The 12,304-nt window shown below is 39.5% G+C and overlaps 1 long non-coding RNA gene across 1 annotated transcript; it reads right to left on the reverse strand.

The window, feature by feature from the left end:
* Positions 1–10,399: 10,399 nt before the first annotated feature.
* On the reverse strand, positions 10,400–11,674 carry LOC118478895. The gene is made up of 2 exons (XR_004859340.1): positions 11,201–11,674; positions 10,400–10,813 (listed from the first exon to the last, which is right to left on the reverse strand). It is a non-coding gene; the product is annotated as an uncharacterized LOC118478895 (long non-coding RNA).
* Between the last annotated feature and the right edge of the window lie 630 nt (positions 11,675–12,304).

The raw sequence follows: 12,304 nt of genomic DNA on the forward strand, positions 1-12,304 counted from the left end.
TTAGTTTTAGAAAAAGTGTTTTCATCAAGAGTCCAATTTTGTATAAGATTGGTGATTGGTTTTATGAGGGATGCAGTGTCGCTTATAATTCACAAAATCTCAATTATTCCCTTGATTCAAGGGTGTTCTGTTTCAATAAATGGAACACATTAGTCCGACATATGGTCCTCTTTGCTAAATCATCTCATTTGTATATTATGTATAGCATATCATGATTAGAATTCAATGGCCGTGTCTCATTCACGTCTTTACAGTGTGCTATTTGTACCTGTTTTGAGTTTGATGCAGTCGGATAAAACCATCTAGAATAACGATTCATTATAAAAATTACTTTTGTCATCTTCTGTTTGAATATTTGAAAGTATTTTTAGGAAAATTGCTTGAAGATGAAAGCGATGATGCTTTGATTTGTAAACACAGAATTTTGGGAAATGAGATCTAGAAGACGGATGAAGGGACATGTGTGCATGCTTTTTTTTTCTTTTCTAAAAAAATTAATCGTGGGATTTCTGTTGTGCTGCACCACTATCTCTGTGATGGTGCTGTTCTCTGGGAAATCAGGATGAAAGAGGATTCGGAAAAGGATGAAACTCTTAAGATGTAGGACAACTGTCTGTTTTCCATCGTTAATTTCTTTATATTGCTATTTCTGTTTTCTGTGGATGGTTCATCAGTGCTCCTTAGTGTTTGCTAATTTCAGTGCAGCATTTTGCTTCTGCGTAAGTAAATGTTACTGTTTTAACTTTATAACATTTTTGGTTTTCAAACACCCATGTTTATGAACAGCATACAGAAAACTGGTTGGGTGCTTAGAGTTATGTCAAGTGAGAGTGTCAGATTAGAAAGGATTTTGATAGAACTGAGTATTTAGTGAAGCAGAAGATATGGATTTAGTAACAGTATTTAGTGTGTGCTGCACACTTCTCTGATTTGCTTTGGCTGCCTAACCAACTCTCCTACTCTTGTCTCATAGTTCTCACTGCTCAGGGAATTGATCAAAAGATTCTACCATTTTTGCTTCAAATGCACATTTCTTTATAATATCAAAATAAATGATCAGTACTTCTCTGTGAATGGGCCGAATGCTGGACAAATCTTCATCACCTCCTAACCGAAGGTTGAGTAACAGTCATGTTCAAAAAGGTTTTTGCATTGGGCTCACTTTTTTCCAGCTGTTTATTTCCCAATAAGTCAGATGGATTTCACAGTGTAACAGCCATTCATTGCTATGTGTGTGTATTTTTTTCCAATTGCTGACTTAGTTTGTTGGATTGAATCTGGAATTTCCTTATCACACAGAGTATTTGGAAATCTTTTAGCAAGACATTTTTATGTTCCGTGTGTAATTGATAGCTGTCTTCTTGTACTTTTTGCAACAGTGTTTTGATCAACAACTGCAAAACCTATTTTTGAGTTACTTTCTTTTTTATGGGTCTTTTATTATAATGTGTTTGCTCGGCTTTCAATGTGATTCAGGGTCTGTTCCTTGCTTGTTCAAAAAACGTTCTAGTTTTCATCATTTACATGCCTACATGATGCATTTCAATAAAAGAAGACTTGGTCCGTCCCTGTTGTGATATTTGAATTATTTGTGCTCACCTGCTATGCGCATCCTAGTACAGTGATAAGACTGAACTTTCAATTTTTTAAAAATCTTCTGACTTTGATGATGTCTGGCATAGCTTTTCATCAGTTACCCAAGATGAGAACGAGTGTACAGCTAACAAACTACAATGAAGGACTGAGATGGTATACTGGAAATATTGGAATAAACTAGCAGACATAGGGAGTTAATTGTGAAATGGTGATGAGAGCTTTTTCAAGTCGAAAGGTACTGGACAACACCATAAACAGGGGACCATTTTAATCCTGGACTACATCACTAAAGATGTAAAAGACTACAGTCATGTATCGCATATTTGTTTCCACATTACATGCATTGTTGTTTCCAGTTCCTTCTCTTATAGTCATGTATACCATGGGGTCTCTGTTGAAGTAAAATTTTAAAACGACATATTTTATGCACTTCATCTTTCATATTCTTGTCTGGCTGCATGGGGAATGTAGCAATTTGTGCGGCTGTGTGAGAGGTCCATGTATTGTTCAAATGGACAGTATAGAGATCTTTGGGAGTTGTTGAGAAATTGTGCTATCTTGAATTGACAGTCATTTCATTATTATTATTGTCTGAAGACAATAAAATTCAAAGAATCAATGCAGTTTGAAAGGCAGTCATGGCCTTTGACATATTATCCAAGGGGGTGCGAAAGAATCAAATTACAACAATAATGTTTACAGTGCATTCCTTTTCTGTACATCATCAGAGCACACATACTTCATTTTAATGTAGTTCTTGTTCATCCTCAGTGGGTCTTTTTCTGCTTAGTCCACCACTCCTCTGTATAATAATTGTTAGTTCTACTCTGTGAAAGTGAGTGGTTGTCTTTTTTCAAGCTTTGTTTCGTTGCTGTTTTCAGTTTTGTGACTAGCATCAGACTTTTGGAAGGTACCGGTATCTTTAATCTTTCCAAGAAATTGTTTCTTTTATGCTGTGTAAGTTCTGAGTGTGGACTTCAACTCACAAATATGGACAATGAAAGGCAGTTTTGTTTTACAATAATAATATACAGTGGAATCCTGTTATAACGAGAGGGAGGGGACCGGTGCAAAATGTCCGTTATAGCAGGGTTCTCGCTATAAGGGATCCAGTAATAAATTCAAGGGAAATAATAAAGTAGGCCTAATCTATGAGTTTGGTGTTCTGTTTAGTTCTTTTTGCTATCTCCCCCCATGATGATTTTGCCCAACATGACCTCTTGGTCTTACTTGATCAAAAATCGAATCGGGTTTCTTTCTCTAGCACTAGTGGTGTTGACTGACAGGTTGGCGATCAGAAAGAAAGGGCTCTAGGCTAACTCGTCCGCTGTGTTTCCCCCACCCCATCACACCCTGTGGTGCATTCCGTCAGCTTGCGCACATCGCACATTCGCTACATCCATCACAGCACTGTGACCTCTCCATCCCCGCATCAGAGAAGAAGTGAGAGGCATGGTAGGCCTTAATAATCTAAACTAGGCTTACGCTGTCCTATCAGGTGATGCGTTCTGCTTGTCTGCGCATGCCACACCCTCCCTACTCAGTCGCTCCGGTCTTCATTGTTGACACACATGGGCTGTCCTATTCTTTGTTTCTCTAGATCACCAACAAGTTTCTCAACTGGCGAGGTTTTACATTATATGTATAATCGGCCTATGCACTGTGCACAGCAGCAGCAACATTCCGCTATAACCGACTCGAATGTGTGTCTGATCGCGCTATAGCAGTATTTTATTTACAAAGGGAAAGAAGAGAAAAAAACGAGGTTTTAGAATAGTGTCTTAATAACAGACTTCTCGCTTTTTCTGGACTCGCTATAGTATAAGTAAGTGGACTCCACTGTACAAGTTTGTCTTGTTCTTGATCAGAGAACTGTAGTACTGTTCACTTGTCTAACTGCTTTGTACAGTTTAGAAGTTAATATTTACGTTGTCTTTTATATGTCTATGTGACTATGTGTTTTCGTTGACCATGCAATAGTTTTTTTTGTTGCTTTTTTAAAATACATATATATATAGTAATATTTTTCCTCATTAGATGTGTGTGCCACGGAACATTTTTCTTATCGCTGTGGTGACGGATTCAATTACCTGATTTTGTTGTTTTGGGTTTTTTTGGTGAAAATTCCTTTATGGTACAGTATGTCGAGGTGTTCTCAACTCTTTCTGCTATGTAAAGCAATGTGTCTAGATCTGAATGTTGTGTAGTAGGCAGTTTTAGCTTTTATTGACTGAACATTCGATAAGCTGATATATAATATGGCTGGATGCAGCTTTCAAGGGGACAAACCAATAGAGGTAAATCTTTTATATATGGACACCTTTGTTTAACAGGTAATTCAAATTGATGCAACAATGTTACGTACAGAGATTGCTTATTTTGTCTATTACAGTCTTACCACCTGCTGACGAAACCTCAGAGGTCCAAAAAGAACATAATACGCAGTCTCCACTTGTGTTGAACTCGCTTGAGTTGATCTTTTTCTTGGGCCCCAGCACTTGTTTCTTCTTTTCAAGTTCAAGTCTCTACAGTCAAGTCAATTTTTTTTTTTTCACTCCCTCTACGACATCAACTCTCCGTAGTTGACTGTATGAATATGTTGCACATCTTGTTGAAGAAAATTTGAAATGTGAGTTTTTTAAATAGGGGAGATGATCCATAGAATGAAGAATGGAAATAAAATACTGTACAAGACATTACTGTGTCTGTCTGAAAAACATGACTTCTAGACATGACGTGGGTTTGATAGTTTAAGTACATGTAATGTAAATGTACTGACAATTTAGCTTTGATTCTTTGAATGGGGATGATGCTTTGTTACTTTGTTGCAAGGAATAAATAATGAGCTGAGATATGCTTGGGGGTCGATGTATTTTGTAGAAATTGGAAATGATTTCACAATTTCAGTTTAGTTTCATACTTCACAGCCAAAGCTTTGGCATCATTTCACAACGACATGATCATGTTGCTGGTTTCTGGAGCAGTTGTTCATTGTGTATACATGTATTGATTCGTCCAACCCGTCCCGAATGTGATGTCACTTCCTTTTTTTTTTTGTCAACTGATTTATTAAACAGTGATGTCATTTGTAAATCTGTTTGTTTTTATTTCCCCCAAGTGGGTGGTTGGCGGGTGCTCTGGTGTGGTTTGCTTCTTCTTTCCTATCATCTATCGTCCTTATCTCCCCCTTCTTCTTTTTATGTTTGTTACTCTCTCTTGAAACACCTCTAATCTTCTGGCGCTCATGACAATGACCTTATGCGGTTGCGAGCGCCGTAAAGCCTCTACTAATACTAAAACTAAACTTTCCCGCGAAAAGCTTTTGATGTCAAGGGATGAGATCCATTAATTTTGCTGTTTTAATAAAACAAGATTCTTATGGTAGCAACATCCAACCCATCCTGCCACCCTCTATTTCATGTCTATCTGTCTCGCCCTTTCCCCAACTCTACTCTACTTCACCACCATGGATGTGATGAGGTTCTCTGTACATGTACCCAATCATCAATGGTCAATGTAGATTTGATTTAAACATCTGTCCATGATGGTCGGAGGTGGAAAAGAGACACAATCATCACACAGCTCTCTTTTGCTCCCCCCCCCCTCTCTCTCTTCCCCCACACATTCTTTTTCCCCCCCCCCTTCCTTTCTCTCTCTCCCACCCTCTCTCTCTCTCCCCCCCCCCCCCTCCCTCCCTGTTCAGCACAACATGATATCTACCACCGGCTGCACACAACAACAATAATATGCAGTGGCGGCGAGTAGTGAAGATCTCAGGGGCTTGAGCCCCCCTCCCCACTCCCAGCTCTATCCCAATGCAAATGAACGTTTCTTAATTGATAACGAAATAAGCAGTTGAAACCGTTGTTGATCGCACGCAATGAACACAGAGTGATCAACTTGGCGGCTTGCTCGTTTGTCCAATCACTGTTGTCACCGCTTACAACTATAGTAACCTAACTGCCAGTCATGTCTTAAGGGCTCTTAATAAAACACCTGTTACAAAAAGGTAGAAGACTTGAAAAAAAGAACACAGCACAGAGGGCTCACTCACACTCTCCTAGCCCTGACAATGGGGTGAAAGTTTGCGACACACTTTCCCCCCAGTGACATGCAGTTTGCGTGGATTTTTAAAAAGTTAGGTTCTAGTCACATGAATGCTATGGACACCTGCAAAGTTTCAAAGGTGTGGGTTAGGTAATAATAAGGGAGGAGTTTGTGCACAAAGCCTTCCAAGCCCTCTTTCATATATATATATATATATATAATTATAGATAAGCTTTCTTTCAGTGCTAAAAAACGACAGTGCTATAATTTTATTGCGCAGGCCCGAGCAAAGACGTGTCCGAGTTCGGTGCAATAATCCGACAAGAACGCTTGTTGGAAAATTTTTCGCAGGATTTTGGCGCAAGAAACCGACAAGATCCCTTGTCGTAAGAAATTTAACGTGTAACTTTGTTGCAATGAAACAAGGGCTCTTGTCTGTATTTGGTCCAACTTGACACTGAGTCGTTACTTAGCAACTGTTTATCTATGGGTCGTAGAGAGCTCATCTTTTGACACAATGTGAGCGATTACTCCAGTATCGATAATCGCAAAAAAAACGACTTTTTGAAAAATGGCGCTTGTCGGGTTCTTGCACCCAGCCAGTGAGATATGCTTCAATGACAACAACAAAGTGTGCTGGGTACAACAGCAGATTTCTCGATCCTTTCACCTCATGCATAGATGCCCTGCAACAACAAATGGACTGGGGGGGGGGGGAACAATAAATTATGTCAACCCCCCTCTGAGATAACTAAACAAAACTCTGAATGTGATTGTCCAACAAAAGGCCACAGCAACGGTTGTTGCACCTTTGTGGAAGGCAAGCCTATCGCATTAAAAATTGAAGAAACCATCCATTCGTCCTCCCACCAAACTGCCCAAAGAGAAATGGTTTTGTGTTCAGAGTAGAGAGGCCTCAAATTGCCAGACGCGCTAAAAAATAAAAAATGGGCTTGGTTCGCTTGGAGGATCTGTGGGAACAAAACCTAAAATAAGGAAGTTAGTCAGAAAATGGTATTGGAGTAAGATGTTTGTGTCACCTTCCACTCTGGTACAATACAACCGGAACATAGTGTCTTTATGACCATTGTATTTGTATGAACCACCAGATGACTTTCCCACCTTTGGGTCAAGATGCTACACCTCATAAGGCTAGTTTTTTGTTCGCATTGGCCCAGGCATCTGACCCGCCTGAATCTGGTTTGAAAACAAAAATGTCTGCTATAAAACATTTATGCACAGCCCTGGGCGTTCAGTTGGAGACAGCCAGGTTAGACAATTTCACCAAGGCCCCAGTAAAGGCTGAAACCAAATGGCCAAAAGGTTGAACAAAGGTAATGCCTATTCAGTCAATGATGACACTAGTCAAGTCTTGGCCTACAAAAGACAAACTAACCGCTGCAAAACTAAGGCAAAAAGCAGTAACTCTGCTTCCGTTCGCAGCCACGTGCAGGCCCTCCGACTTGGCGCCCAGGGTAGGTTTCAACCGTGATCAAATCCGGTTCAATGATGATGGTACAATGACTATCCAATTTTTTAGTATTAAGAACGATGCTGACATGTTGGGAATGGAGGTCAGGATAGACAGAAGGAGTGATTAGAAAACTGACCCAGTTTGTGAACTCAAAGTTTACCGACCCTTTATTTGTTTTCTTTAAGAAATAAAACAATTAGTATTACTGGACACATCGTTATGACAGTAGTTTTATTCAAGGAATAGTTTTGGGGAGTCGTCAAAACTTGGGACACAGAAACAAAAAAAAATCAACAACCATAAAAGTAAAACATTTAAAGTGATTTGGTAAGTTTTACCGTGGTCATAACTACATAAGATCATATGAGCGCTAAATGCAGTCTACATGTGAATATATAAAAATTTTGTTAATAACAGGTGGAACAATGTTACATGATAATAAATTGTTATGCATTTCATAGATTCATGTCATGCCTAATTAGTTGGTTATTGAAAAACTTAATACGGTACCCAACTCGATGGACAAATTCAGAAGTCTACCCAAATCAATAGATAAATAAAACAACAGGAAAAAGTAAAACAAAAGAAAATAGTTTAGGAGGGCGGATGTAGGACCGATCATCTCACCACTATCAAGGCACCCCGGATGTAGGACCGATCATCTCACCACTATCAAGGCACCCCGGATGTAGGACCGATCATCTCACCACTATCAAGGCACCCCGGAAATAGCGGGTCACAAGAGTGTGACAAACAAACGATAATAAGGATTAGGGAAGAAAAAGCAGCAGTTCCCTGTTGCAGTTCAGGCACAGTTATGAGCATGACATTGATGAATCAGCCCATTTACAATTCTACTATGCATAGAAACATGTTAATGGCATTGGGAATGGCAGTCAGTGGCACCGCCCAGGGGGTATCCTAAAAACTGTTTTCAGGACTTGGTACATTTTAACAGCTTGCCCAAGACGTTATGGTATGTTCAAAGGTAGACAAGTTGGCAAGGCAGTACGGACAAAGATAGTACATAACAAGATAGTTCACTTCACCAAAGATAGTACAAGACAAGATAGTTCACTTCACCAATGATAGTACATAACAAGATGGTTCACTTCACCAATGATAGTACATAACAAGATGGTTCACTTCACCAATGATAGTACATAACAAGATAGTTCACTTCACCAATGATAGTACATAACAAGATAGTTCACTTCACCAATGATAGTACATAACAAGATGGTTCACTCAGCCAAAAAAGTGTCCGCAGGAAGTATGCTCTTTGCTTCAGATGGCGCTGCAGTCTGTTTTGAAGCTCTCTTTCGTTTTTCCAGAAGAAGAATAGGAATAGCACCTCCTTGCGTGCGCAGATCGACTGCTGTTCATCAGCAGTTCGGGTACGTTCAGTGCGGAGTTTTAGGTTTTTTAAAAATTTTAATGACCTCTCGCCTTTCATTCTAAAGTCAAATTAAACGAAGAAAACCATCACCCTTTCCTCCGGAAAAGGTTTTTTGTCAGCGTAACCATTTTAAAAAAGCGTTCTTCCGAAATTTATCCCAAAACATGCTAGTTTCACTTTGATTTTTAAAAACTCAAGTAGGGTAACTCTGTTCGCAAAGAGTGCGCTTTTGTGAAGAGGGCGCCACCAAATTTTGAGGACACTTTTTTAATTGGCTCAAAGAGAGAAGTGGCCCATCTTGTTATGTACTATCATTGGTACGGAACAACAGAACAGCTGGTTAGACGGTCAAGGCACAGGTACACTGGGTAGAAGATGTCGGGTCAAAATTTACTGCTGTGCTCCACCACGACCAACACACTTTAGACTTTCGATCATTTTGGGAGTAGACTATTTTGACTCCCCCATGAGGGCCATCCCGAATTGGGAGGGTAACTACATCTTAGGTTGAAATACCAGTTGGAAAAATATTTTCTTCACTTGGGGATCAGTTAAAATACAAGATAAAAGAATGTAACAACTGCAAAACTGAACAGACACCAGTGGAAGGAGTAGAGTCAGCAAAATAAGTTACATTTTACAAACAGTTTCATTACCGACCAAAACTGTAACACTGACAAGGAAGTATGGACAAACCATAACGCCCACTTATCATCCACATTTAACAGTTGAAGGCACTGCACCGAATTAACAGATCCAATATTATTTTAGGGGACAAAAAACAAACAACACACACACACACTGAAACCCATTTTTTTAAAAAGAGAATCTCCAATTTTTTAGGGCGCTGGCGCTATTAAGAACTGTCTTTCTTAACTCTTTCCTTGCAGACGTATCGCCGATATATCGGCTATGACAGGGTGCCTCAGTATTGTTTCATTTTAACACGATCCGTCATTTATGATTACTTTTTATTGCTATTAAAAAACTCGGAAAGGATTTAGGAAACGAAAACATATAGTTTCCATTTGACAAAGCGTGGGTTTGGGGAAAGACGAGTGAATTAGTTCTTGTGGTCTTGCACCAACAAAACAATGTAACTGGACTCAGTATGAATATCAGAACTCAAACAAAAATTGGAATGTCGCTTTCAAATAAAAAGCTGCACATTCAGAAATTTATGGATTACGCTCTTGGCCTGTATATGATAAGATAGCTATGCTGATTTGCTTTCACATGTTTGGTGAAGGTAATTTTTTCCGTCAAAATTTATTTTCAGCATCACCATCGCAATTTCTAACCCTTGTAATGCATATTTATGTTCAAAATTAATCCTTGTTTCATACTGGGATGTATTCCTCATTCAATTTCTTTCAATTTGATATATCATATGTTACGTTTTGAGTGATGGTTATGCTTCTATGAAGTTATTTTGTACACCTCCTGCACAGCCAAATCGAGACTCAAGTTAATTATGTCTAGACCCCCAAAAAACTACGTCCGTTAAGATTTAATAGAAAACATAGCTTAACTAAAGAAAGTCTGGAGGTCCCACATATTTCGGTTTATTAACTCACTTGCGACTGGGCCTAGGCGATCATAAATGAGGCAGCGCAGCCCAAGAACTACACACCTTGCTTGTGGGCTGACACACCGGCCGCTCAGGCTTCGGCCCACAGCAAGCAGTGACCTTCGTAATGATAATAATGATTACAACGGCCACGGCTAGGCGGTCTCTTTCTCCCTCTCTCTCTCTCTCCCTCTCAATCTCTCCCTCCTCTCTCTCTCTCTCTCCCTCTCTCTCTCTCCCTCTCAATCTCCCCCCCTCTCTCTCTCTCTCTCCCCTCTCTCTCTTTCTCTCTCTCTCTCTCTCTCTCTCTCTCTCAATGGTTTAGCTTCCCTGTGTTTGTGTTCAAACTAACGGACATGTAAAAAATTATTCTAGACAGACAAAAGCGATGGAAAGACAGAAAGTTGACTTGAGTTGAGTTAGAGTTTTACGGAAATGGAGGGCACACACTGATATGTTTTGACACCTTTTCATAGGATAAAATGTTTGGTAAGCTAGCAGTCCATGCCCGACATTCTGTTTCATCCGAAGGAAATCCATACAAGGTCACTTTTTCTGCACCTTTCTGACTGTCATAGCCAGTTTTGCATCCACCAACTGAGCATTTTCTTCCCATTGTTGTTCTTATTCCTTCAGTTTATTTTGAAGGTGTCAGTCACAGTCCAACAGAGTCATAACCACACATGATGAAAGCAATAAATAGGCCTAGAAGAGAAGCATGTAAGCACTGTGAAAGAACAGCAGATATTAAACAAAGCAGGTCGGGAAAAACACAAAGGAGCTCCCCCATAACTATGATCCGTATACTTTTCCCTACCTAACAAGGGTGGGCCCCTAGACGCTCAGAGTCTAGATATATAGATTTATATCTACATGGTCCTTTTAGTCTATTGTTTGTGTTACAAACTAATCTAAATCTAAAAGCAGATCTAGGGATAGGATGGAGAGTTCGTTTTTAGTGGTTGTTTGCATAGGGAGGCTCTAAGTCAGTGAAGAGTGCGGATCAGAAGGGGGGCCTCCACTGTGTAGACATGGATTTTAGAATGGATTTAGACAGATATGAATTAAACGTGCACGGTCAAAACTTCACTGTAGGTTTAATCTAAACACGTACACTGATGGAAGAGATATTTGATATTCACACAATCCAGATGATTTGGAAAAAAAAACTGCATTAGGCCTCAATTAAAAGAATCCAGGCATTCACTGAGTACGATGGCGATGAAGAATCTGAAAATGAACAGTAGGCCTACAGTGCAGCCAAACAGCACTTCAAATTTGCGATCTCAAGACTGCTGGTCAATCTTAATTAATTAATTAATTAGTCACCACTTCTGTTCCTCAACACACACAATGATGTAGAAAATATTCACATAATCCAGATGAATTGAAATGCAAACTGCATTAGGCAGAAATAATCCAGTGTCAAAGCATGAGAAAACAACAATTCAAACTGACCGCCGCACCCTGCGTAGGCTTATCACTACTAATGATCTACAAGGTTGTGGGCTTACTACACGGGTGTGTCAGCCCAGAAGGAATCTAGGTCAGTAGCGCGCAGGTGGCCTGATTATATGACCGTCTAGGACTGGGCCCTTTCACCAGTCACAAGCGTTGAAGACTGGCGTTTTTGGGGGTATTTCAATAAATCACAACAACTCTCAGAATTACCCTATTGTAATTATTTTTTGACACAGTAAAGTAACATTCAAGCTTAATCTAATACAAAAAACTAAAGTTGTCTAAGTCTAATACTTTAATTTGTATGATTTTTTTAAAAATTGGCATGAATTTGATTTTCCGAAAAATTTCCAGAGACGTGACAAGTAGAATGAAATTCACTACAACAACAAAAATAAAAAGTTCAAAGTGTCCTGGTTTGATTTGTATCCATGTGCGAGTGTTTGATGAAAATATAAAAGCTGGTCTGTGCATTGATTCAGACCCATACACTGAATTACATGAGACAGATGTACGGCACTATGTTGTGAATTCGTTGCGCGAAAAACAACACCAGTACTAGTGCTAGAACTACGACTTGGGCCGTGTTCGGGTACATATCCAGGATCCTAACTATTAGACACATCATATTTTGAGACACTAGAACTAGTAAAACGTACAGAAGTATAGAAAACGGCGAAATTATGTGATTCTTGTTCATGCGACTTCTTCGACCGTTACTACGACGCGACTGTTGGGGTCACCTTCAATAACTTAA

Source organism: Aplysia californica, unplaced genomic scaffold, assembly GCF_000002075.1.
Source record: "Aplysia californica isolate F4 #8 unplaced genomic scaffold, AplCal3.0 scaffold01131, whole genome shotgun sequence".
Taxonomy (NCBI): Eukaryota; Metazoa; Mollusca; class Gastropoda; order Aplysiida; family Aplysiidae; genus Aplysia; species Aplysia californica.